Source organism: Squalius cephalus (genome assembly GCF_949319135.1).
Source record: "Squalius cephalus genome assembly, chromosome: 18".
NCBI lineage: Eukaryota > Metazoa > Chordata > Actinopteri > Cypriniformes > Leuciscidae > Squalius > Squalius cephalus.
The window spans coordinates 15,939,171-15,965,693 of NC_137139.1; the positions used below are offsets into that span (position 1 = coordinate 15,939,171).

At 37.0% G+C, this 26,523-nt stretch overlaps 1 long non-coding RNA gene across 1 annotated transcript; it reads left to right on the forward strand.

The window, feature by feature from the left end:
• The first annotated feature begins 17,772 nt into the window (after positions 1-17,772).
• On the forward strand, positions 17,773-20,585 carry LOC307145359. Its single transcript, XR_013818944.1, has 6 exons — positions 17,773-18,151; positions 18,263-18,336; positions 18,435-18,511; positions 18,812-18,886; positions 19,124-19,233; positions 20,116-20,585. It is a non-coding gene; the product is annotated as an uncharacterized lncRNA (long non-coding RNA).
• The last annotated feature ends 5,938 nt before the right edge of the window (positions 20,586-26,523 follow it).

Sequence of the window (26,523 nt, forward strand, 5' to 3'; positions counted from 1 at the left end):
ATGCCTAACTGAAATTAGTTTAAGTATACAAAAAATTTCTATAACTAAAACTGAAATAAAAATAACATTAAAGCTAATTAAAATTACAATGATTACAATTACTAAAACTAAAACTAAAATGTGACCCTGGACCACAAAACCAGTCTTATGTGTAATTTTTTTAAAATTGAAATTTATACATCATCTGAAAGCTGAATACATACTCTTTCCATTGATGTATGGTTTGTTAGGATAAGACAATATTTGGCCGAGATACAACTATTTGAAAATCTCGAAATATTGAGAAAATCGCCTTTAAAGTTGTCCAATTCTATTGGCGATTGTGCTGCATCCATTCACAAAAATAAATGTTTTATATATTTAAGGTGGGAAATTTACAAAATATCTTCATGGAACATGATCTTTACTTAATATCCTAATGATTTTTGGCATAAAAGAAAAATCTATAATTTTGACCCATACAATGTTTTGTTGGCTATTGCCACAAATATACCCGTGCAACATAAGACTGGTTTTGTGATCCAGGGTCACAAATTACAATGAAAACTATAAAAATTATTAATAAACACAATAATAGTATATAAATAATACATAATAACACTGCACTGCAAGTTAATACTTAAAGCACTAATAATTAAAAAAAAAAATCATAAATGTTGTATTTCACTTGTACTTTATTTCTACATAAATTATATAATAAATGTATCAATTACCATCTATAACATTAAAATCATTTTCGTTAAATAATTGGTATCAGCCGGAATTTTAAAATCAGGTACATCCCTAAACATAAATGCTTTATTGGTCTGTGGTAGTACGGTAATATATTTCTTCAAATTTGCAACATTAGCTATATGCACATTTTGGACATCGCATAAAATACCTCTGGATGGAAACACAAAGATGCGCATAAATTCTAAAAATGTGCATAAAAATCTTATGTGCTCAATTGAGACTCCCATTATTTATCCCATAAGAAAACATAAACGACGATGGAAACTTTACTTTTCTTATCTTGTATGCTCAGAAACCAAGGTTCGTTGACTCGATTTTTAAGAAAGTCCAATCAAACACATGCATAAAGATTTGGCATGCAAGGCCACAATATAGTCTGCATTTTCATTCTCAGAGCATTCAGAAAATATTTTCTTTTTGTCTTCAGTTATCTGCGGTTGAGGGTCAGGCCCTTCTCATCCTCCAGGATCTCTTCAACTCTTCGTCTCTAAATAGAGCATAAAAACAGATAAGCAACAGAAATGTTGAAAATTTAATTAGAAAAGTTAAAGATGCCCTTTCAGGTTTATTTATAATATGAACATCTATTCATGTAGCAGACGCTTTATCCAAAGCGACTTACAAATGAGGAACGCTAGCATAAACGTTTCATAAGCAGTCAAGTTAAAGGGATAGTTCATCCAACAATGAAATTTCTACAGAATTTTGCAGAACACAAAATATATTGAAGCATGTTTCTAGTTTTGTATGTACAATGAGTCAGTGAGGTCCACTTTGATTCAGCGTCATTGTCATTAACTATAACTATAACTAAACATTTTTGTTAATTGCAATAAAATTCAATATAAAACTTAGATGAAAACCAAAAACAAATTTATAAATGTTGCCTTGGCAACTCACTAAAAATAAATATCTAGTTCAGTCATGAAACTCTAGAGGGCGCAGGTCCTTTACATGCAGTCTGCAAGCAATCACATCATTGCATGGCACAAGCTGATTGGCCCCTGATGATCCTGCAGCCAATGAGTTTATAAATAATACTAAAACAACACTGCTTTCATTGTTTGGGCATCAAAAACCACAAAGACATTCTTCAAAATATCTACTTTTGTGTTTCCGCAAGAAAAAAACAGAGAGTCAGGGTTGGAACGTGGAACATGAGGATGAGTGCATGACGACATCATTTTCAAACGACAAACTGTTTGGGTAAACTATTCCTTGAAGTTAAAAAAAAAAAAAAAACCTTTATGCGCTTATAGAGACATACAGCATTAAAAAAAACACATACAATCTCTTGAACTGAACAGTTTTAAGTTTTATATTTACTTGAGAAGCCAACGGCTAACGAAGACCATGTATTGATCTATAGATCAATAAATCATGCATATTTGCTTTAAGCGTGCTCTTTTTTTAAACAGCTCAGTCTGAGTCCCTGTGCACTCTGAATGTCATGATTCAATAATGTCAATTCCATCAATGCAGGGTCTCGCATGGCAGCAGTTTGACCAAGCCTGCCGATGTTACAACGATGACACTTGGCACTGCATTGGCATTTTACTTCTAAAGATAACATGAAAGGACAGTCAGATTGGGACCCCTGTTGTCATGATTCTTTTTTTAAACGAAGAAGAATAAGCAGAGCCTTTTAGGGTAAAATGAAGGCTGAGACAAAACAAGCAGTCACTTCAATATCTGTCTGCTGAGGGGAGATAATTGGAATGTGTCCCTCCACCTGTTAGTATATGTGGAGCGCTCTCTCTCTCTCTCTCTCTCTCTCTCTCTCTCTCTCTCTCTCTCTCTCTCTCATTTAAGAGATAGCATCAGGACTGTGACGGTCAATGAGAAATTGTCAACTGGGGGCTGCTTCATGTTATTTCGTCATTTCAGCAGTGGGAAAAGGGGAAATGAAGCAAAGATCAGACTCCCTCTGCTCCTTCCATTGTAGAGCATGCATTGAATAACATTTTGGGACCTGACTCACACATTTCCCTGAGCTACATTTATACTGATAACAAAAGAAAAGTATTGGGAATCTATGAGATTTGCTAAGTTTTAAGTAAAAATATCCACCTGTAATTGGTCCATGCAGTCAGTGTGGGTTATCTTGTTCTGTCTCACAGTGAGTAAATGCTCCAGGCGTACAGCCCTCTGCGCGTTAGACTGGCATGAAATCATTAAGTTAATTTCCTGCTCCTGGAAATTTGCAAAGGAGAGAGATTAGACTTTTAGGCAAGCGTCAAGGAGGCAAATACTCTATTGAGGATCCTTCCAAAGAACTGGGTGAGATTATTTTACTTGTGTAAATCCAGAGGTTCGTGTAATGATTTTTGATTAAAGGAAATTTACTAGCAATTTCAGAGTGGAAATGGTTTCAAGCTAACACCATTTTTTATGTATGTTTTTCAGCTTGCAGGGGTGTTTAAGTGGACTAAATGATTGGAGAAGTCCTGCATATGTCTGTCTGTCTTTTCACCAGATTACATTATGAGCAACGTAAAAAAAACATGCATGCACGAATCGTGTACAGTAAGATCAAACACATGCATTTAGAAAATAGGTGGCGTTTCCTCCATGGCAACTTTAAGTGAGATGAAGATTCCAGTCATGTAAGTAACCTAGTTTTATTTTATATGTTTGCGGCTTCACAGCGGTATAAATGTTAAAAATACGACCATGCTAAATGTGCCAAAATAAATGAATTTATCACGGATGACTATGTACAGCCGTGGCCAAAAGTAATTGCAGTGACAAGTTTGCTGCTTCAGTTTCTGTAGATTATTTTTTTCAGGTGGGTTTTCAGTAGTTTTAAAGGCTTTATTGAAAAAACAAAAAATAAGTACTCAATATTTGTTGACCGTTCTTCTTCATAACCTCTGCAATTCGCTCTGGCATGCAGGATGTCAGCTTCTGGGCCAAATCTTGACTGATGGTGATCCATTCCTGCCTTATTAGTGTTCGGCACAATTTGTGGACTTCTGCTTGTTCACTCGCCTTATGAGGATTGACCACAGGTTCTCTTATGAGATCCGGGGAGTTGCCTGGCCATGAAAATTTCAATGATCTCCGAGCCACATCATTATCACTGTTGCTTTGTCACATGGTGCTCCATCATGCTGGAAAATACACGGATCATCATCAAATTGCTCCTGGTTCTTTGGGAGAAATTGTTCTAACAGGACGTTTTAATAGCATTCTTTATTCATGGAAGTGTTTTGGGCAGAGAGCCCACTCCCTTGGATGAAAAGCAACCCCACACATTGATGGTCTCAGGATGCTTTACTGTTGGTACGACACAGGACTCATCACCTTTTCTTCTCCAGACAATCTATTTTTCAAAGTTCTCAAATAGTCGAAAGGGGGCTTCAACAAAGAAAATAACTTTGCACCAGTCTTCTACTGTCCAATCCTTGTACTTCCTTCAGAATTTCAGTCAGTCCTTATGCTTTTCTTGGATAGAAGTGGCTTCTTTGCTGCCCTTCTAGACACCAGGCCGTTGTCCAAAAGTATTGGCCTCCCTGTGTGTGCAGATGTACTCACACCTACCTGCTGCCAATGCCGAGCAGCTCAGCACCGGGGATGATCCGATGACTGGAAGAGACAGTCCTGGTGCTTGCTGGACTCTCTGGGGCATCCTGAAGCCTTCTTCACTGCAGTTGAACCTCTCTCCTTGGAGCTCTTGATGATCCGGTAAATGGTTCTTTCAGGCATAATATATTTTGCAGCAATTTCCTTACATGTAAGGCCATTATGGTGTAGAGCGATGATGGCTGCACATCTTTCTTTGGAGGTTTGCTGACACAAGAACAAAGATTGTCTCCTCTCCTTTTACAGCATTCAGAATGACTGAGTGATTTCACCTGACTAATAGCCTACTTGTTCACAGTCTCACACTTTCCTATGCGCTGATGATATGATTAGTGAAATTTGGTTGCATTTTTCAATCAATCAATCAATCAATCAATCAATCAATCAATCAATCAATCAATCAATCAATCCCCTACCTTCAGATCTTGGTAGTGTAGTCTCAGTTGTCTAACACGATTCCTGGCCTCGGCGGCTTTTAATTGTGCGGTGAGTTGATTTTGACGCTCGGCAGCAGCAGTGGAGGTGCAGACCTGACAGGATTTTTGATGATTTAGATGCGCGCACACGCGCTGTCTCGCCTCTGCCATCCATCTCTGTGTTTGTTTAGACGGCTCATTGTAGGCTTCGTGACGAGCTCTCTGCTGAGGGCACATCTTCACAGAAATACTGTTCCGTGATTTCCGTCCTGCCATCTCTCACTTCCACAACAGGGCACAATTATAAGCTATAGGCCTAAAAAAATTTTTTTTTTTTTTTTTATGTTAAATTAGCTTTTCAAGTTGACAAGAACATAATGGACTACTTTTTGTTTTATACAAAACAATAAATTTGTACATTGTATAGAAGAAAGTCAAACTTTTAATATGCTATGAGGATTTCCTAAACCAATGGCCTACTTTTCAAATAGCCATATTGCACTACACATTTTTATTTTCCATGTTGCCAGTAGTGGTACATTTTTCGTTCTCGTTCAAAACTCAACTCACACTCTTAAAGATTTCAAAATATTTTTTAATATAGTAAAATAAAACTGCAATGCATCGTTTTTAACATTTACTTATTAAAAACGAACGTTGGTTGAATGAGAGAGTGATTTGTCATTCATAACTCACAACAGATGATTTTGCCACCACCTGTTGGCGTAACGATGTAACATGCAGAAATGATCAGTGAAGGAATCTGATTGAATCGTTTTGTTGAACGAATTCAAATGTTTAGATTAACTGAGATAAATGAATAAAAAGTCATTATAACATCAAAGTCAAAACATAACCTCTGCGCATTATTCTAGATAACCCTCTTGGATCTGTCTATCAAACATAAACTACACATGCAACATATTTGAGAGACTATAATTTAAAACGTTTTACCTCACAAAACTCAAACGAGTAACTTGCCTTCTGCCGTAAAAGAAGTGAACACACGCTGTTTACTAAAGTCGTCATGGCGACATGATCTTTGTCTTGTAGACAAAAGCAATGAACCAGTTCTGCAGGCAGCAAGGCCAAGAAATTGTTAATTTGTGAAATGACATTGCAGTAGCCTTTTCATATCCTATTACAGTTAGTCTGAAACACACTTCAGTGAATAAATAAATAACCACAGCTGGCAACATAAAATAAATACTGTTATGTTTTGTAACACCACTAGAATGTTTTTGAACATGTAGGTTATGGTAATATGATCATGGTATTCTTCAAAGAATGGAGTAGGATAGGCTACCCAGGTCTACATTGTAGGCCATAGGAAAATGCTATTGTGTTGTCTAATGCCGCGTTCCAGGCAACCTGTAACCCGTGTTTTTCCAACTCGTAACTGGGAGTACATAGATCTACGAGTTCACGGGTGGGAAGTTACGGGTTTTACTGCCGTTCCAGTGCACTTTCACGGGTATAAGGTTGGAAAAACACGGGTTACAGGTTGGCTGGAACGATGTACTCCCAGTTACGAGTTGGAAAAACACGGGTTACAGGTTGCCTGGAGCGCGGCATAACTCCCATGGTATTGTCATTTGATACCACAGTATCAAAGCAATGCATTTTTAAGTGAACCTATGGCATATTTTGAGGTAAACAGAGTTCTGAAACAGATGAAGTGAACAATAACTGCAATAAAGCATTACAAAATGTGCATGTGTGTAAGATACTTAATAGGCTATGTTTCTGTGTAAAGGGAGGAGTGGGCGATTATTGAGTCCCAGCTCCTCCTCACGACAGGTGCTGAGTAGATGAAAGATGAGATACATGCTGCCTGTTCGCATCCTGTTCTGCAATGAGTAAACAAATGAGGACAGGAATTCAAACATGCACACACTTCCTGAAAATGAACTTCTGTACACAAACCTGCAAGGTTTTTTTTTTCCTCTCACCTTTGCTGGGCTATAACTGATGCAGTGTTGGCGCTGCTGGGGGGAAATTGGACTGGCTGCACGTGTCGCCATGCAATTAACATTGATCTCAGAGTGCTGTGCAAAGTTCAATGTTCTCCATCACTATGGATCCCACAGTAGCACACTCAACTCCCGCTGTGATCTATGAACTAATGTGGAAAAAATGGAAAGTGAACTTGTTTCCATGAAAATACTAGCAAAACCTTAAAAGAAACGTATCATTGAATAGTTTATTAAATATCTGCAACTATTTGATTTTATTTACATTTTTAAAACTCTTAAAAGAACTCTTTAAAACTCTTTGCTAGAATGAGCATAAATCTGTTAATTGTGAAAACAATGAGCATTACAAATATGAACATGGTTCAAGTGAGGCAATCTGTGGAACAAGCAATCATTTAGTTAAATGCATGAGATTGGTTTACATAATACATTGGATTTATTGATGATAAATAAACCTGCTTATTGTGTTTTTAAAACACATTCTGTTTATTAGTACTATTACATAAATGTCATTCTTGTTTCATTTATGACTAACAAATAGCCTATGCATGATATTAAGTTTATTATTTTTTGAGTGTAGTTTTAATACAATTTTATCAAAGATAAATTCCTGTTTGTAGCCATAAATATCAAAAGCCTCACAGTTTTTTTTTTTTTTTTTTTTTTTTTACAAATGTCTCCATTTACTTATCGGCTTTAAAGTAAAGGAGTGATATTAACAACGTGTCATAAGTGCTGTCAAATGAACTTAACTAGTTCTGAACCCAGAATATTTGTTTAACAACCCAATGAAACCATTGCTTGGTTTGTACAGTGAGGAGAAATTGTCCATCACCTCCAGAAGATCATATTTGAAAAATGAGTTTCTAAGAGCTCTCTCTGTTTGGCTCTGAGCCCATAAAGGCCCTAAAAGCTCTTGAAGGGGATGATTCACTGTCTCTCTGCGGGTGCTTTTATTAATCTTTAGAAACACCATACCACACTAGAAAAGAAAGAAAAGTTAACTTTCAGTATTGTAGAAATGTGTAGTTTTGTGTGTGGGTTTCCAGCACTAATGACACACTTGCTCTTTGATTCTAATACAGGCTGCTAAACGTATGTGTGTGTAGAGAGAGAGAGAGTAAATGGTATATATTTCTCTTTAGCAACAGGACAGTTATGCCCTTCTGAGTGTCTTAGTGATTAAAACCCCCATGAAATGATTTGATCACAGCTTTCTTTCCTGTGTTGACATATTTTCAATTCAAACTAAAATTTGAGATGGCAAATACTGACGTTTTACAGAAGAAAATAAAATAAAATAAAATTTTAGCCTTAAGTTAACAGCCATTAGCCTTTAGTTAACATCACAGCTAGGCATGTTTGTCACATTAAAAGCAATGGAGATATTTAACATTCAGGTGTGGAATATTTCTTTCCGCCACCTTCATCTTGCAGACCGGCCAGTGTCAGAGAGCGATGAAGTAGGAATTTAATATTAGAATATATTGGAAATATTAGAACCTAAAATCTGAGGGTGACCGTTCTGATGAAGAGGTTCACGGTCATCAATAGAAGGATGATCAAATTATGTCTTTATTTAAAAAATGTGAGATACTGTGTTGTTGCCTTACATATTGATGGCTGATGGTATTTAAAGGGGTACTTCACCTCTGGAAAGATGAATGTGTATTTAAAATTGGTCATTTATGTAGAAGAAATGTGAAGAATTTTTTTAATTTGGAGCTTTCTAGACTGAGAAAAGCCAGAAAATGTATTTTTGGCTTATGTGGATGAAAGACAACAACTCCCAGAATGCACTTGCTTCGCTGCCCTAGGAGGCCACGCCTACCGGTTAGAGAGCGCAGTTGAAAACAACAAGGCGAGGCTACCAGTGAGTCTCCGTGACGAGTCTGCCTGGGATTTCGAGATCGCCCAAAATGTCCGGGATTCGGCTTTTGCGTTTTGCGGGAGTCGCCATTCATCATGTTTACTGTGGCGAGCAGGACGAGGCAGAGGGCCGCGGGAGAACGGCACGAGGCCGGTGGTGTGATTACTGAGACGCGCCGGTCTCGCATCTCTCACGGAGAGCAGGAATTTTCTTAGCAATGTTAAAATGCACATCAACCGATCACTTGTTTAGCGTTCATGTAAACACTACATTCAGATTCACCGATCGGAATGAATTCAGTTAGATTGAAACAAGAGGTGTGCATATAAACAATGAATGGCGACCGCAGAAAGCAAAAGCCGAATCCCGGACATTTTGAACGATCTCGACGGCCGGACAAGTCCGGGAAAAGGAGGATGGTAACCCCTACTACTCAGCTTTCTTCACAGAACAAGAGCCTGCAAGCTTAGCTTCCAAAGAAAGACGGCTGACTGTGTGTACATTCTGTGAGTGAGATCCCACCCTCTATGGGCGGGTTGAAAACATGCGGAACAGCTCCTACTACTGGCTGTAGTCTTTAGCCTCTGGCCAGAAAATCCTCCGATGACGCAAAATGACGATTTTTGCGTCATCGGAGGATTTTTTCCAGACAAAAAATACATAAATCTCTCCTCTCAGGGGGATATGAGGGTGGAAAGCATGGTAATTCGAAAATACTATAGGTTTTCTACTAATACAAAGCTTAATGCTAAATCCTGAAGTATCCCTTTAAGAGTCAATCAACTCTCTGAATAGTTTTGGCATGTTATTAGCTGCGTTTCCATTACAGATATTTTCAAAACTTTTGCAATAAAAAAAATCATGGCGATGGATGTTGGTAGGTTTATGTAGGCCTATATCCCTGTCAGCGCACTAGCCATTATTTTTAATCAAAGTAGACGTAGGTGTGTTATCCAAGCATTAATGGCAAGGAAAGCCCCTTATACTTGGGAGCAGCACATGAGGTGTTTCTCCCTCATATCTGCTTCAAGTTCTTGATAAATTGTGGCATTTCTTTGTTTAGAATCCAGTATTCCTGTAATACTTTTGTCTTTTATGAGTTTAATGAAGAACTATGTCTCATCTTCTGTCGAAACATACCGCGCCATCTACGTCAGGTGACTGTAAATGCGCAAAAACCATTGTTTTCATTGCAGTTCTGCAAAATATCCCTTTTTCGAATTGCCTGAAAAATCACCTCATGCAAGTGTAAAACCTTTTTGCGATATATGGGAGTTTTTGCGAAATTGAAAATTTTCCATTGGGCGTAATTTCAATTTGCGCAATTTGAAGGATAATGGAAACACGGCTATTGAATATGGCAATGTTAATTGTCTTGGCGGACTAGATCTGCTGCTGCTGCAAAGCAAGTATATGGACTTGCTACTGCTAATAGATACACAGACGGATCGTCTCCGCTGCGTGTCGGCTCCGTGCTCCGCCGTCCTTCAATACCCACCAGGTCCGGATTTGTTGCGAATTCACGTATGATCGCGCAATATACATGCTGAATTGCTGCGGTGCTCTCCGGCATCCGGCAAAAAGAAGCTCAGCGTATCTACTCCGGAGGGCTGCGGATCGCCGGATCTGCAGCCGTTCCGCAGTTGGTGGAAATCCGGGGTAAGATGAACTAGCAGGATTAGATTATAGCAAACAATGAACCAGACTGTTTAAATGTTGAGCAAGCAATCTCATTAGGCAGGATCAGTAGAGGCCAATCAGCTTGTGCCATGCGGTAATGATGTGATTGCTTGTACAGTATGCGCCCGCATAAAACTCATGTGATACTTTTTTTTCCCCATGGAATATAAAAGGAGTTAAAAATAAAGATAAAAATAACTTTTATAATGGACATGTTTAGTTTAAATTGAATAAAAAATTATATATATATATATATATATATATAGATATAGATATAGATATAGATATAGATAGAAGTGCTAGCAAGATACATTTGATCAAAAGTGACAGTAAAGATTTTACAAAAGATTTCTATTTCAAATAAACGCTGTTGTTTTCAACTTGAATGTATCATATTTTCCAAAAATTTTGTAAAAAAATTTAGTCAGCACTGTTTTCAACATTGTTAATTATAAGAAATGTTTCTTGAGCAGCAAATCAGCATATTAGAATGATTTCTGAAGGATCACATGACACTGTTCACTGATCATGTGACACAATTACATTTTAAAACAGAAAAAATATAATTTAAATTGCAATAATATTTCAGAATATTCATGTTTTTATTGTATTTTTGATCCAATAAATGCAGAAATTACTAGCATAAAAATCTTACCCCCCTCCCCCCAGACAGAATGCATTATTAGTAGAAGCGAATTAAATGCCATTGAAATTACGGAGAGATAAATTGTCTTTGGTATTTTGGACATCTTTAAAGAGTTACACTGGAGAAAGTATAGCTAAAGATGTTTTAAATAATTATTGGGAATACTTAAGTAACAAGAGAGGATATGGATGGAAGATAAATCAGTTAGCAGAGAAATATCAGATTGCTAATATGGAATGTAGTGTGTCACCTGTATGGGGAGAGGTTCCGAAATGGATTATTTCTGAGGTTAAAATTGATTTAGGAATATTAGATAAGAAACGGGAATGGGAGGAAATGGGTATGATTAAGTACCAAGTTAATAAATACATACAGGAAAGATTCTATGCAAGTATGCACATCTATACTGATGGATCTAAAGAACCAAGATCAGGAATTACAGGAATAGGAGTGTATATTCCACAGTTTAAAATATCAATAACTAAACGATTAACATCTAAATTGTCAATTTATACTGTTGAAATGGTTGCTATTATAATAGGATTAATATGGGCAGAGGAGGTAAAACCGGACAGAGTAGTCATATGCTCTGACTCTGCTTCTGTCTTAACATCACTGTTTACTTATTGTACTGCTAGAGAAGATTTGATGTGTGAAATATTTTCATTATTATGGAGAATACAAAGGATAGGAATAGAAGTTGGATTCTGCTGGGTGCCAGTGCATGCAGGAATAGCTGGTAATGAATCTGCTGATGAATTAGCAAAAAATGCTTTAAAAAGGGAAGAAACATTTTAATGTTCCATTAAGTAAATGCAAAATCAAATATATTATTAAGGAAAATATTATTAAAGAGTGGCAGGAAAACTGGAATACAGATAATAAGGGGCGGCATTTATATAATATTAAAAAAATGGTAGGTAAGAAATGTATAAATGATAGAAATAGGAAAGAAGAGGTTATAATGACTATATGAGACTTGGACACTCAAGACTGAAAGCATCGCTCTTTATAATTGGAGTTCATGAGACTGGTTTATGTGAGAATTGTGGGGAGAAAGAAACAGTAGAACATGTGATATACGATTGTAAAAGGTATGATGAGGAAAGGAAGGAGTTGATATCATATTTAAACGAAAGAGGGAAGGTTAATAAGGATTTGGCATATTTGTTAGGTTATGATTTTAATAGAGATAGAGTAGGACACAGAATGTTAATAGAACACATATATACCACAGGATTAAGTGAAAGGATTTAATATAAGGATGCTTTGGTCTATTCCAGATTAGGCCGGTCTGGAGGAGCTGAACACGCAGCGCCAGATCAGATATGGGAGATGGAATGAGATGGAGCATCAAATAATTATATATAAGGATTGATATGTGAGGAAGAGGCAAGTGAGAATGAAAAAGGAAGAAAGGAAAAACTGATCATAAGAAATCATGACTGCATAACAGCAAAGGTAGGTGGCTCCCTGAACATGGACAAGTCACAAAACTCCAATTTAGTTTTAATGGGGTCTTTAAGACAAGCGATTACTCAGACTGTGCTTATACACAACCCCTGACAGGTAATCAGTGTATTTTTGTGTACATGTGCATGTGAAACACAGAGCTGAACAGCGAAACAGGTCATGGTAATGGGTATTGACAATTACACATTGCGACTTTTCTGTCCTAACAACCTCCTGGAGTGAAGATAAAATTTGATGTGTATGTAGGACAATCAGATGATGGCAGGAGAACAATGCCATTAATGGGCTTCCTCCAGAAAAGACCATTGACCTCTAGGAAGAGAACAGAGCTGGATAATGATGTACAGACTATAGGATGAAGAAAATATGAAATAATGGAGGTGGAAGATAGCGCACAGATTGACATGCGTTTAGTTGCATATCATATTATTTGGTAGATTTCACTCATCTCGCATCTCACACCTTAATTACTTCACTTATCTTTCAAGCAGCAGCACGCCAGTAAACTGATGTAAAATATAAATGTAAAATTTTCTAATTGGTGAAATGTGACCCTGAAAAGGAGTTCCTACCCCTGAGTGTTTAGAGATGAGAGAAAACCGAGCTGACAGAAGCGACAAGTGACTTTTTACACAGTAACTCTGTTCTCTGGCTTATTCCTGCAGGCCGTGGACTCCAAATGACAAGCCTGCCAAAGATGGAAAAATGGAGTGGAAAGGACACAATTAAAACCATAGCCAACTGCTTTTTGGCCTTGGCAGTCAAAAGCTAGAAGTTGCCCAGTTTTCAAGTTTAATTTGCTGCTGAAAGCAAGTGAAGATAAATATAAGAATAGACAAGGTCTGCAGTTACTCAAGTGAGTGCAGACACACCACACAATAACTCTCCGCTTTCTCTAATTAACAGACACAATTGGTGTTTCTCAAAACCAAGAATGCAAAGAACGGACTTGTGTTCTTGGGGAGAACGCTCTTGCTAGTTGTTCTTGGAAGAATGAACTCACAAGGTGACGAGCACACAGAACGCTGCTGACAGTTTGAGACGCTGTGTTCTTGCTGGTATTGCACAATAATACCCCCGCACAGACGCCGTCTGCAGTACCCAAACATAACGAGAATTATTGACGTTATTCTTATGGAGATTCTCACTTCCGAAAACGTTTGAGCACATTTTCGATTCGCCATAAATTTTCGTAAAAATGCCAATATTTGAAATCTACACAGTTGATTTCTCGCATCAAATGTTCTCAGAAGTGAATTTAGTGATGAAATAGCGTACGAAATTGTATTGACCTGCCTCTCCTTCCTCGAATGCCGAAATGAATGCTGGGATATTTCTGCCGTCAAGTTCACACAAGTTACCAACCGTTGCATCCTCGGTAAAATGGGCGTGTGCCCTAGCTTTCTATCCTTCCTTCAAAGCCAAAGCCAAAAGCTCCCTTGTTCTACCTCCTCTGCCAGGCCTATGAGAGCCTTCCTCTGGATTCCAAGTGACTTTAGAAATCGCTGGGTTGATGTTCTAGTCTAGCCTCTACACCCCATTTTCACTTCACTTTCTTCCTTTCAAATGCAACCTCCATTCCCTCCTCCCAGGGGACGGTCCCCAGACAGCAACAATTCTGCCCACATCTTATACTTGTGGAATCCACGTGTACCAGATGTGGGCTGGATCTGGGCCGACACTATGTTGCTGTCTGAGTCAGCTCAACCATTATGACCGTCTTAGCGTGGGTGGACCAGAGCACGATGTCTGGCAGCAAGGAGGTCAGGGCAATCTCTTGTGGAAACCTCTGCTGCACTGCTGCATTATTGCTCTGGGCTTGACAGTAAGTTAGTTAGCAGTAAGACATAAAAATATGCCTAAAGATTTGTGAAAAAACATTGCAAACTTTCAAGAATCTTTGTAGAATCTTCATGTTAAAATAAAGTAAACATTTGACTTTCATACAATGCCAATATAAAAGGCAATTATTTATTGTTACAAACAACATGTCTTTATAATATAACTTTTTTTTTTTTTTTTTTTCTCACGGAATATACATGTCTCTATGAAGCTCAAATGTTTGGGGTCAGTAAGATTTTTTTCAGCAGCTGTTGGGTTAAAATGGCAGGGTTCGTCCATATTTGACCCAAATTTGGTTTAAAACAACCCTGTATTTTTTTAGAGTGCAGATTTGAGGGGTTGATTTAAAGTATCATTCATGCCAGTAGCACACATGGCACAGGATGAGTTATTTGCCACAATATATTTTCCCCTCTCTATATATTCATAAAGTATCTTGATAGCTGGATTTTGAATAAACGTGGTCAAGAAGGTCAACTGGCACTCGTCTGAGCCCGGGGCATCTCTTTGCATTGTGTCTTACACTCACTGCATCACACTTGGATTTACTGTAATTGCAGATGCCCTTTTGAGCAGCTATTAATGTGGATTCATAGATCAGACAAGTGGGAGCATTTGAAAGAAGAAATAAAGGCAGAAATAGCATGATGTCTCAGTGGCACGCAAAGGTATTTAAAGATTGAAATTCAATTGGAAAAGATGATAGGCTATGTCCTCTTTCACCCTGTACTGTCTGGACTTTAGATCTCTTTCCATCTGCCAGCTGCTCCTTGTGTATCTTGTAGCTTGTCTGCTTGTATATGTGTGTGTGTGTTTGTCAGAGTGATGTGATTAATAGAGTGAGATTATTACACAAAGATTAGAATGAGTTTCTGGTGCTGTTATCGGTGTGGCCCCAGACCAGATAATAGGTTTACAACCTTTCAGATAAATATAAAACAGAGGCCATGTAATTATTATAGTTATTTGTCTAATACAGGCTATATAATGACAGGGTGTGCTGTGATTAATTGGCTGTACCCCGCATGGATGAGCAAAGTGCAAATTTTGCTGAGGTGATTCGCTGTGCTGTAAAAGATACTATTGTTAGAGTATCATACACAGCATCTACCCATGTTGTTGGCCTCCCAATTTTATTGCTCGAAAGTTAGAAGCCTTAAAATAATGTTACAGAAGCTTTAAAATACAGTTACGCATATACTGAACAAAGTGTAACTGTAATTTAAGGCTTATAACTTTCAAGCTTATTACTTACTATAGCCAAGGCCGTGGAGAAAGTGGGTGAACACTATATGGTCAAATATATGGTAGTTAATAAATGTTATGTTCAAGTTGTTATTTGGTAGTGAATAAATGTTATGTTCAAGTTGTTATTTTAACTGCATTGAAATACATGCTAACCAGGGATGTAGTGGAGGCTAAACGCACGTAAACGCCGTTTACGCACCTCCCAAAATTTGGAAATAGCGTTTGCCCACCTCCAAAGTGCGTTTATCCACCTCTACATTGCGTTTATCCACCTCTAAATGTCACGTTATTTGAGCGGACTTTGCTTTTCCAGTGCGTGATCGCCGATCGGCACATGATTCGAGCATTTGGGCCGTTAACTACAGAGCAGAAAAGCGCGCAAACACGGAGCAGAGAGCGCAGCGCGCGCCACACACACACGGAACAAAGAGAACGGCGCACACACGTAGAAGAAAACACACGCTCGTGATGTTACTAAACAAGCTGCGCGAGAATGAAACTTGATCGCAGTCGCAACAGGAAATCAATAAAACGATGCAAAAAAGTGATTTACAGGCAGCTGGTTTAATATAGGGAGCATGTCAAAACCCAACTGTGCAAGAGATTCAGAGGGAATCAAGCCTGCACCAGGTTAAAGACTTTTCCCTCTACATGGATGGGGATGGTTGCACCATGTCATTTTTCTCCAATCAGAAACAAGCTAGCGTGATGACACTCATACTGAACATGCACAGTTAGACCCTCCCCCCTCCAAAAAGACAGTAGACATATTCAACATATGCTGCTGCATTTATTGAACAAAAATTGTTTTGGAGGTATGAAAGTAAACATTTTCATGAGATATATTTTTGTCATACTGTCCTGAAATTTAGTATGAATTAAACAAAACTTACTTCGTTTGAATTATTGTTTTGTTGACTTCTAAGTGACATGGTCAGCATGTGTCAAAGTCAGTGTGTCTAGCAGGCACATGATGTTCTGTCATGGCTGATAGGGTTGGGGACGGTTGCAAGCAACAAGATATAAATTGCATGTTTAATAAAAGTTTGTTGCATTGCAAACTGTTCAATTCTTCCTGTCTGACACTGAAATATGGAGAGATTGAATAGCATCTGTAACACCTGCACACTGAATCTATGTAGGCCTATGTTCTACACATGAACAAACAAAACTCAATAACTGTTATTTGATAAATATGACTAAATAAATAAAAAAGACTACAATAATATTATTGAAATAAATAATACTATAATATTATAGTAGGCCTAAAACAGTTAATATTTTCAGAATTCTATGCTCATTGAGACAAAAAGCTTAAGTTAATTAATGAAATTAAAGGTATTTTTAACATGTTGCAACCGTCCCTGGGTCGGGGTCAGTTGCAACATCTGACTTCTTCCATTCAAATAAATACTGTGAACAATATGTCTTATACAGTATAATCATCTTTAAATGGTATGGGTAATTGGCAGACAGAAGTTTAATATGTACAAATTTGGTTGGTCTAGTCCAAATAGTCTGAGTAACTGAGAGAAATGCAAAAAGTGTTGCAGCTGTCCCCGGTCCCCACTAAACTTGATAGATTTCAACCATATTATTCCTTTCTGAGTCTCTTTAACAAGAACTTAGATTAATGTATGAATTGAATAGTGATTGTGTGACCTATGATGAGGGAACAACCATTGATACCCTTGGTAGTACCATCAAATGATAGCCTATAGCGATGTCATCAGGATACACATACAACGGTAGGCAGTGGCCCACCTTACCGGGTGACCATGTCGTGGTCCACCAGAATTTATAGTTTACCCACCTCTTTTTTTACCACTACACCACTGATGCTAACAAAACACTGTTGAATCATTTACATTAGGCAAGCCTAACACACAACATATTATTAGTACATATGATCACAGTGAAAAAAATGTACAAGGTGAATTGTTGTATGCACACATACCTTCAAAAGGCATAAAGCTTTATTCAGATTTCAGAATGAGCGCTACACTTCCAGTAGGATATTTTGAGGTGTCTCTTTGTTTGCTTATGTGATGTTGATCTGTACTAGGCATGTTTACATGCTTTCATTTTCGCCAATCGGAATGACTCCAGTCCGATTTCAGATTTTAAAAACTTTGTTTATATGAACCCTAAATGTTGTTTACATGGGTATTACAAAACAAAACGTACACTGTAAAAAATTATTGATGCGAAAAGTTGTACAAATGAGGAAATACATGTTGGCTCAACATAATGGTTGTGTCAAAAAAGAAAAAATATGTTTGGTCAATGATTGCATGATTTCCATGACTGTACTACAAAATGTTCATCAAGAGAAAATAAATAATTGTGTTCACAGAACTTTTAACGTTGCACAAAAAATATTATGTTGGCCGAGCAAGAGGGAACAGCGTCAATCGTCTGAGCATGCGCAAAGAAGCGCGACGAAACTTTTTTCACAGACGCCATTTTCTTTGACTCACGATGCAAGGCATACGAGGAGGGAAAACACAGATATTTAGTGTTTTATCGCATTTATATATGCATTTTATAACATTATATTGTTTTATTACAATATGTATGTGCTGTAAATGGCTAAATCGTTCTCAGAAAGGCATTTTCGTTGACGCGCGATGCGGAGCAGACCAGGGTGAGGTTGCTTTTAAACAGAGAAACGACGAAAGTAAGTGTTTTATCTAATTTACAATATGTATTTTATAACATATTGATTTATAGAGAAATTTAAATGCTCAGTCTGTGCACATGCTTAAACGAGCTGAAACCTTTCTCAAAGGCGACATCTTTGACTCAATACGGAGCTGACGACGAGAAGGTTTGCTTGTAACGTTAACAGGGAAAACACCGAAAGTAAGTGTTTTTAACCTAATTTACAACATGTATTTCATGGCATTATATTGTTTTATAACGATATTTATGTGATGTGTGCGCCTAAACCTTTGTCACAGACTAACGTTAGGCCCTGCATCTTTGACTCGTGACGCAGTGCAGACACGGAGTTTGCTTTTAACGGTGAAAACACAGAGTAAGTGTTTTAACTCATTTACAATATGTATTTTATAATGTTATTTTGTTTTATGACAATATTTGTGATGTGCAAATATCATAATGTATTTATCCTCAAACCATATTTTACTTTCGTTTGCCAGCACACCTAACTTATCTTAACTGAAACCTAACGTTAACTGAAAAACAAATTTTCTTAGAATGTGTAAGTAATTCTTTAAGATTAAATGTTTATGAAAATGTATTTATCAGATTCAATTTTGGTTGATGTTTGGATATGCTTTCATGTTTAAATGTATTTGCTATTTGTGTTTGCTAGGAGCATTTCCATGCTGCACCAAGTGGTTAAGGCTAACCAGGCTTGGTCTTTAAAGGCTGTGCAGACTAGAACCTGGTGAGGGTCAGATTTTACAGATAACATTTGAGATAATCATGTGCATAAACATTTAAAAAAAGCTTTGTTGCTATTTGGTATAACTAGATTTTTTTGTGTTTCATAAGTCATTTTGAATTTGTCCAGTCAAATTACTTTACAAAAGTTACTTTTCCTTTTCCTTAAATAAAATTAGTTTTCAAACCAATTGTTTTCATGATTTGACAGGTAGATGTTGTCTTGCTTTTTTAATTTTAGACTCAACTGATTGGGAAATCTCTGCCCATCACCTGCCTCCAACATCACAAAGCCACAAGAAGGGAACAAAGATTCTTCCGTCAGCTGACTATTTAGTGAGATTTCTTAAGGTGCGTGTCTAAATTTATTCCTAAAGGGTTAGTTCACCTACAAATGGAAATTATGTCATTACTTACCCTCATCTCGTTCCAAACATGTAAGACTTTCTTTCATCTTTACAACACAAATGAGGATATTTTTAATGAAATCTGAGAGCTTCCTGTCCCTCCATTGACAGTCTACGCAAATACCACGTTCAAGCCCCATAAAGGTGTAAAGGTACATCATTAAAGTACTCCATGCGACTCCAGTGGTTTAACATACATTTTATTAAACTACGCGAGTGCTGTGTTTGCAGCAACAAAACATTTACCACTTAATTTAGAAAATATAAATTTCCAACATGCGTTCATGAGAACATTACGAGTTGTGCATGTTGTTGATGCGAAAGCAGATGTTGTTAAGTGAGCGTGCATCGAAGATTAATAATTAGTACATAAAGTTAAGTTTTTTGTTGTTGTTTTTTTGTGCAAACAAAGCACTCTTGTTGCTTCATAAAAAAAAAATTGAGGTTAAACCACTTGAGTCACATGATTACTTATGATTTCCTTTATACCTTTCTGTGGCTTTGGAAGTGATAGTTGAATAGGCTGTCGATGAAGGGACAGAAATTTTAAAATATCATCATTAAGTGTTCCAAAGATGAGCAAAACTCTTACTGGTTTGGAACAACATAAGGGTGAATAATTAATGACAGAATTTATATTTTTGGATGAATTAAGTCTTTAATTTACTTGGAAATCAGTAAATTCAAGTCTTAATCTAACCAAAATAGTTTATTGTTTGAGTCACGAAAGTCTAAGATGATTGAACTTTTTCCACCATAAACTTGCTGTATTTATAAAACACAAATATTAATTGTAAATGGTCTGGTTTTGTGTTGTCTACTCTAGGGAACCAGCACTACAGGATTTTTCGAGAAAGTTGGATCTGCACAGCCTTTCCTTCTCTGTGAAACAACTATGCACTGAACTTTACTGTTAGCAATTGGACACAACTGATCCACTCGTATCCTGCAACTGTTTTTCATCTGTTGAATGTTGTTGCTGTACTGTTGCAAAGTCGAAGGTATTGACTCAACTTCACTGACACAGGACTTACATTCACTGACATGTACAGGACTTGAAGTATTACAGAGATAACAGACCATTTGATGAGCAGCTTTCACATAATTCTGATGGCAGAAATGTCTATATTTTGCCTTCATTTATTTTAAAAGTTAACCTATGATGTAAAGGGACTTGTTTGTTAATAAAAACTAGTTTGTTAAAACAACTGTTTGCATTTTGCCTTTATTTTTAACATTACAATGAACAGAATTCTACTATGATCCCAGACTAAGGTTACATTTTAACTTTCTGGATTGTTTTGATGTGCATTCATTGTTATCAATAGGTTAAATGCTTTGCTTTTATTTCTGAAAAGATTCCTTTTGTCAAAAAGCACATCTCATAAATACAAACTCAATTTGAGTCAAATTTAACACTCCTGAAATGTATATATGACTCCCTCCATTTTGGAGTTAAAATAACACTTTTGAAAGTGTGAAATATGCACATTACTAACGGAATACATTTTAACACTGTAAGTGTAAGTTTCGAGTTTCATTTTGTAAAGCAGATATTTGTTTTTACAGTACAGCTATTGACTAAGAGTGATATGCCATGCTATTTTATTAGCATGACAGACAAGTTCATATGGATTTAAATAAATACATAAAATGTACTTTATCAGAGCATAGTGTGTTATTTATTTGAAATAACGAAAAATAGATTTTTTGACCAACATTAATGAAAAATAGACTTTTTGGCCAACATGAAATATTTAATTAATACAACATTTTATTTCAATTTGAGTCTGCTTGTTGGCCCAACAAGCTATGTTTAGTCAACAGAAAATATTTAATTGACACAACATTCTATTTCAAGCTCAGTCTACATGCAGGGGTAGTCAGCACAACACAAAGAAGTTGGTTTCTGCAACTTAAATTGGGCCAACTAAAAATTTTAGGTGCAACGGGTCACTAGAAATTTTTATGTTGGAGAGGCATATTTTTTTTTACAGTGTACTGTAAGTACATATAAAGTGTGCCATAAGACGGGGGCCAAGGAAAGTCTGTTCACTCGGCGGCCATCCCAGACAGCAACATAGTGGCTGCGTCCGAAACCGCATACTCAATGAGTAGGTACTTAATTTCAATAAGTACTTACTTAACGAGCGCTAAAAGAGTAGGTACTTTATAGCCAGATCTCGTTGAGTATGAATGCGAACCGGACATCTGCCATGTTGACGTTATCATGTGACCTACGACGCATTATCACACGCGCAACAACTTAAAAGATTTGAACGACACGTTTAAATATCTATCTGTAAATATCTTGATATTGATTAAACTTGCTCATTTTGTGGTCTTTTTGAAGAAACTGCTGCCCATTTATTTTGTGATTACATTTAGGGTTGATTTAAGTTCTTATATTTAACCCTACTAATGTGACCCCACCGTTTTATCCTTAATGATATTATTTAGCCTATTTTTATTACAAATTCCCCAAATTGTCATCTCTTGAATATGTTGTTAATTTCTTTATTTTATATCCAAACATTTTCATCCACAAGCAAAAGTGGCTTACTGCTTTATGTTTTCCTCTTTTTCTTGTTGAATTTAACTCTCGTTTCATCCCTCAGGCCTAGGCCTATAAATCACAAAAAATGCATTTTTTAAATGTATTATAATGAATTATTTAAGAAAATATATATTAAGATATTCAACCTTGTAGGTTTTTTCCTGTGTAAAAAATCTCATATTATGTTTGTAATGTCTGCACAAAGGGCAGCTGTGTGAAGATTCGGCTTTGGAGAAAACTGTTGATTTTATACTCGAAAAATTTAAGTATCATTAATTTTAAAAATTAATATTACCCCAGAATGAATTGCATTGCTATCCCACCCCAAAACATACAATAATAACAATGATAAATGCTGACCAATACATAATTATATGACTTTTTACTGAAAATGATATAATTCAATAAAACAAACAAATTGTAATGTATGTCATATGACATAGCTATGCATGATTGAATACACTCTAGATGTGTATATAGTGAACTACATTTTCATTCAAACAATTAAATAAAGCATTAATTAAATAATTATATTTTATTTACTGACAACAATGAGAAATATTAATAAATTAGTAAAAGAATGAATGAAAGTCACCATCACACAATAAACAAATGCAAGTCAACACATGAAACAAGAAAATATAGCTTTTCTTGTAAAAGCTTTTCTTGTAAATATAGCTTTATTCAAACTACAATCATGTAGGCTACAGGCGCTGAACCCCACATCCTTCTGCCATCTCAACACAGCGGTTCCCTTTCTGCGGCTTTATTCTGATGAATCAGCTGACCGCTAGAGGTGAGCCGTGCCTTCGTGCCAGAGGTTGTTGCGTGATGTGTTGTGCTTCACAATCTGAGGCAATAAGGGCAGGTGGAGTGATGGAGGGTCTCGTAAGGGCAGGTGGAGTGATGGAGGGTCTCATCCATGGCACCATCTCCAGGATTCAGCTCTGGGCTCCTCATCCTCAGTGCTCAGTGCTCACACCAGCCTGCTGACATTTCAGATCCTACAAAAATGCACAAACATAACACAAAAGCAGTCATTTTAACCGCACAATGTCATTTGATTTCAGTATTATTTAGAAGACAAAACGCTTTTCACAAATGCCGCCATCATCTTTCCTTGCAGGTCCTGCTCCACCACAAAAGCTGTGCGGCAAATGCACAGAAATCAAGAATCAGAAAAGTGCTGTAATAGCTCTGTTTGAAATTACGATAATTAAAATAAACTACAACTTAAGATTTAAATAGTTGTTATTCATTTCTGTAGTATACTCACTCAAAGCCTTTGATGGCAGCATTCAGCTTCATGAGCCACTCTCCACGGGATAAACACACATCTGTTCATCTGACCCTGTAACATCCAGACAAGATTCACATTACCTCTGAGATTTATGAGCTCAACACTACATTTACATGTTGAGGTTGTTTTAACTTTTTATCCAACATAAATGTTCCTCAATTTATCAACAGTAATGGACAAATAAAATAGATAACTTATGTTTATTACTTTATAGATTTGTTCTACATAATAGCACACATACATCACTCAGATGTCTATTTCATGTTGTGATGTGCTCTTCTGCAATACTTGCTGAAGATTTTCCTGTCAGATGTAAATAGACATTTAAAATAAGCGTCTTTAAGATGTATATGGTTTATGTAAATCCACGTTAGAGACGTAACTTACGTGTCCTTACTGGAGCTCCCCTGTTAGCTAACGTTATACATAATAAAACGTGATTTTACAGCAAAATCACAACTATACTATACTGTGTAAAGTCTTTACACCTTCAATAATTCAGAAGTTTACAGTAGATCAATGCAATTTTAACACAAGGAACCGTGTTTACTCACATTTGAAAGCACCCGCGTCGCTGATCTCTACGATGTTTGATAATGACGTATCCTCTCGCGTGGCCTCCTGGGATAGAAGAGTATCCATCGATTGAGCACTCGAAAATCTGGCCGGAAGAAGTAAGCCATCCGGGAACTTCTCGCCTACTCTTTTATGAATACTGATGTTTCGAACGTACTGCTTCCTTCACGTACTGTTTTCGCCTACTATATAGTAGGAAAGTAGGCATAGTCGAACGCACTTAAGTCCGAATCTCGCGATAATTTGTATGTCACCCAGGTAATTCTCGCCTACTCTTTTGGATTCGTACATACTTTTTCGCTCGCCTACTCTTTTTCCCATACTAAATAGTAGGGAAGTATGCGGTTTCGGACGCAGCCAGTGTCGGCCCAGATTCGGCCATCTGGTTGAATTCACGTGTACCAGATGTGGGCCTGATCTGGGCCGACACTATGTTGCTGTCTGGGATATTTGCAATGCCTCTGAGCAGCTATTTCGGGCATCCAAGACCCAAGATCTATCTATTTGAATGGGGAATCCTGAAATCTCAAAAAACTGCTTGACAAACTTGCAATTAAATAACATATTTCAAATCAGCAAAAAAATATGACATGAACTGTGGCATAAATGTTGTTTCTTGAAAAACTTTGGTGAGACTTATGTGCAGTCATAAGGCGCAAGTCTTAGGTTTCCGGAAACTGGTGCTTCTAACAGCAGCTGCAGTGATGCAATGACTTTAACAATCAGTGATTGGCTCTTTTATTTAGAAGGCGTATTCTGCGTGTTGCAGTTTCTCCTCATTCACTTTCATTATATCGAAAAGTGACCAGGACATTCCTAAAAAATGCATTTTTTTTTGTATCCAACAGTTACAAAAAGAAGAACACATGTCTTGGGATCGAGACAAGAGTGAGTAGCCTAAATAATGACAGAACTGTCATTTTTGATGAATTAAAGACTTCTCTATTTGACAGATATGTCATCTTGCTGTGGGCTATAGACTGATTTAAATGTCACGCGCAACACCATCCCTTTCTGATTCAATACTAGGAAACATTTCAAGGTTATAATCCTTCAGTGTGGTCTATCACTATGGATAGACAGAGATAGCACACTATACAGCTAGCTAGTACTTCCACAGGTAAACATCCCGAGTTGGAACCATGTTGTCTTTGGGTTTTTTTTCCCCCTCGTGTGTATGTTTTATGATTTCACTCTAAGGATCAAGGGTCAAGTGTGGTTCCTGCATAGAGCGTTGGATCACTGTTGAGCTGGTCTCTGGTCCTCCCACGTGTTTACCATTTGTGGCTAGTTGTTTGCTTTTAATGATTTATATTACCTCCAAACCCTTCACCAGGCTTCAGGCTGAGGTATTGATCTAGTGGTGATTTGCTTGTCTGGTTTGTACAACCTTAGAGTTCCCAGGGGTTGAGCGCTACACAGTCTGCAGTGGCTCTCAACACACACATTAGCTCTGTGATCCAACCTAATTTATGATCTAGATCAAGGGTGCTCAACCCAGGTCCTGGAGACCTTCTTTCCTGCAGAGCAAAGGTTTAACCTGCCTCTATTAAAGAAAACCCAAAGACCTTGATTACCTGGTTCATGTGTGTTTAAATAGATATGGGTCTAAACTCTAAGCAGGCAATTAGATCTGCAAGAGCAAAATGAGCATCCCTGATTTAGCAAGACATTAAATGTGTTGGAATTATTATTATTATTTTCTATCAGCTAAATATGCTGGGATAATGATAAGTAAAGGTGTGTTCACATTAATGAAATGCATGAGGGACCTATCACACAGAAGTCTTTCAAAGCAATCAGCTTTTTGTTGGTCAAATTGAATACGATCCAAATCTGTGTGGGGAACTTTTTTGTCCTTGCGCGAAACTTCCAATCCTGTTGAACTGTATTTCGCCCACAAGAGTTTGTGACATCAGTAAATGTGAATGCACATTAAAACATTTAATGTTTTGACTCCGTTTCTGAAAACTGTTTCTGTTGCAATGAAAACATTATTCTGTTTGTTTGAGCCATCCATCCAGAGTATGTGATTGGAGAGGAGATCCAATTTTTTTTCTGAAGAGTAAAACGTTTTTTTGTTTTTTTCTGTTCCAAAATGCATGCTGAAGATGAAGAGCTAAATGACCACCAGGAAACTGAAGCGATTTGTTAGCGGGTTAATTAACTCAACGAAACCTATATCACATTTAATCATATAATTTATGCGACATAAACATAATATTACAACTTATATCTGCACAAAATGACGCGAATGCACAAGTGATCTTGAACTAAGTTATGTGCTAGTCAGAATAACTCGCTAAAACACAGGCAAACAAAGAATTCACAACATTCTTTTACAGTAGTGTTCCCATTATTATTTTATGTAGCCTAAATGACAGATTTGCACTGCAAATGTTGCACTTAACTGTGTTTTCAAAGTAATTCCAATCATGTTTCAAGCAATTCAAAACTATCATGGCCAACAGTGCACATCTGAAGTGTCTCAGCCGAAGGAAATAACATTATCTATCAGCTTTAATATATCAGCCTAATTTACTTATCAGGTCGATAACGATAACATTAAAAATGAACATATATCGGCTAATACTGATATGTTGGCCGATACATCATGCATCCCTAGTTTTAGTGAACATTAATGATAGAAAATGCAGGTATAACCAAATATTCATAGTGGATTTGTTTGTTGACCAAAGGTAGACTGAGTGTTTGTGAAACCGGTTTGAAAACAGTCATTGGGATGGTTCATGAAATGCGAGCAGAGAAAAAAATAAATAATTCAGTGTAAAATTGCACAT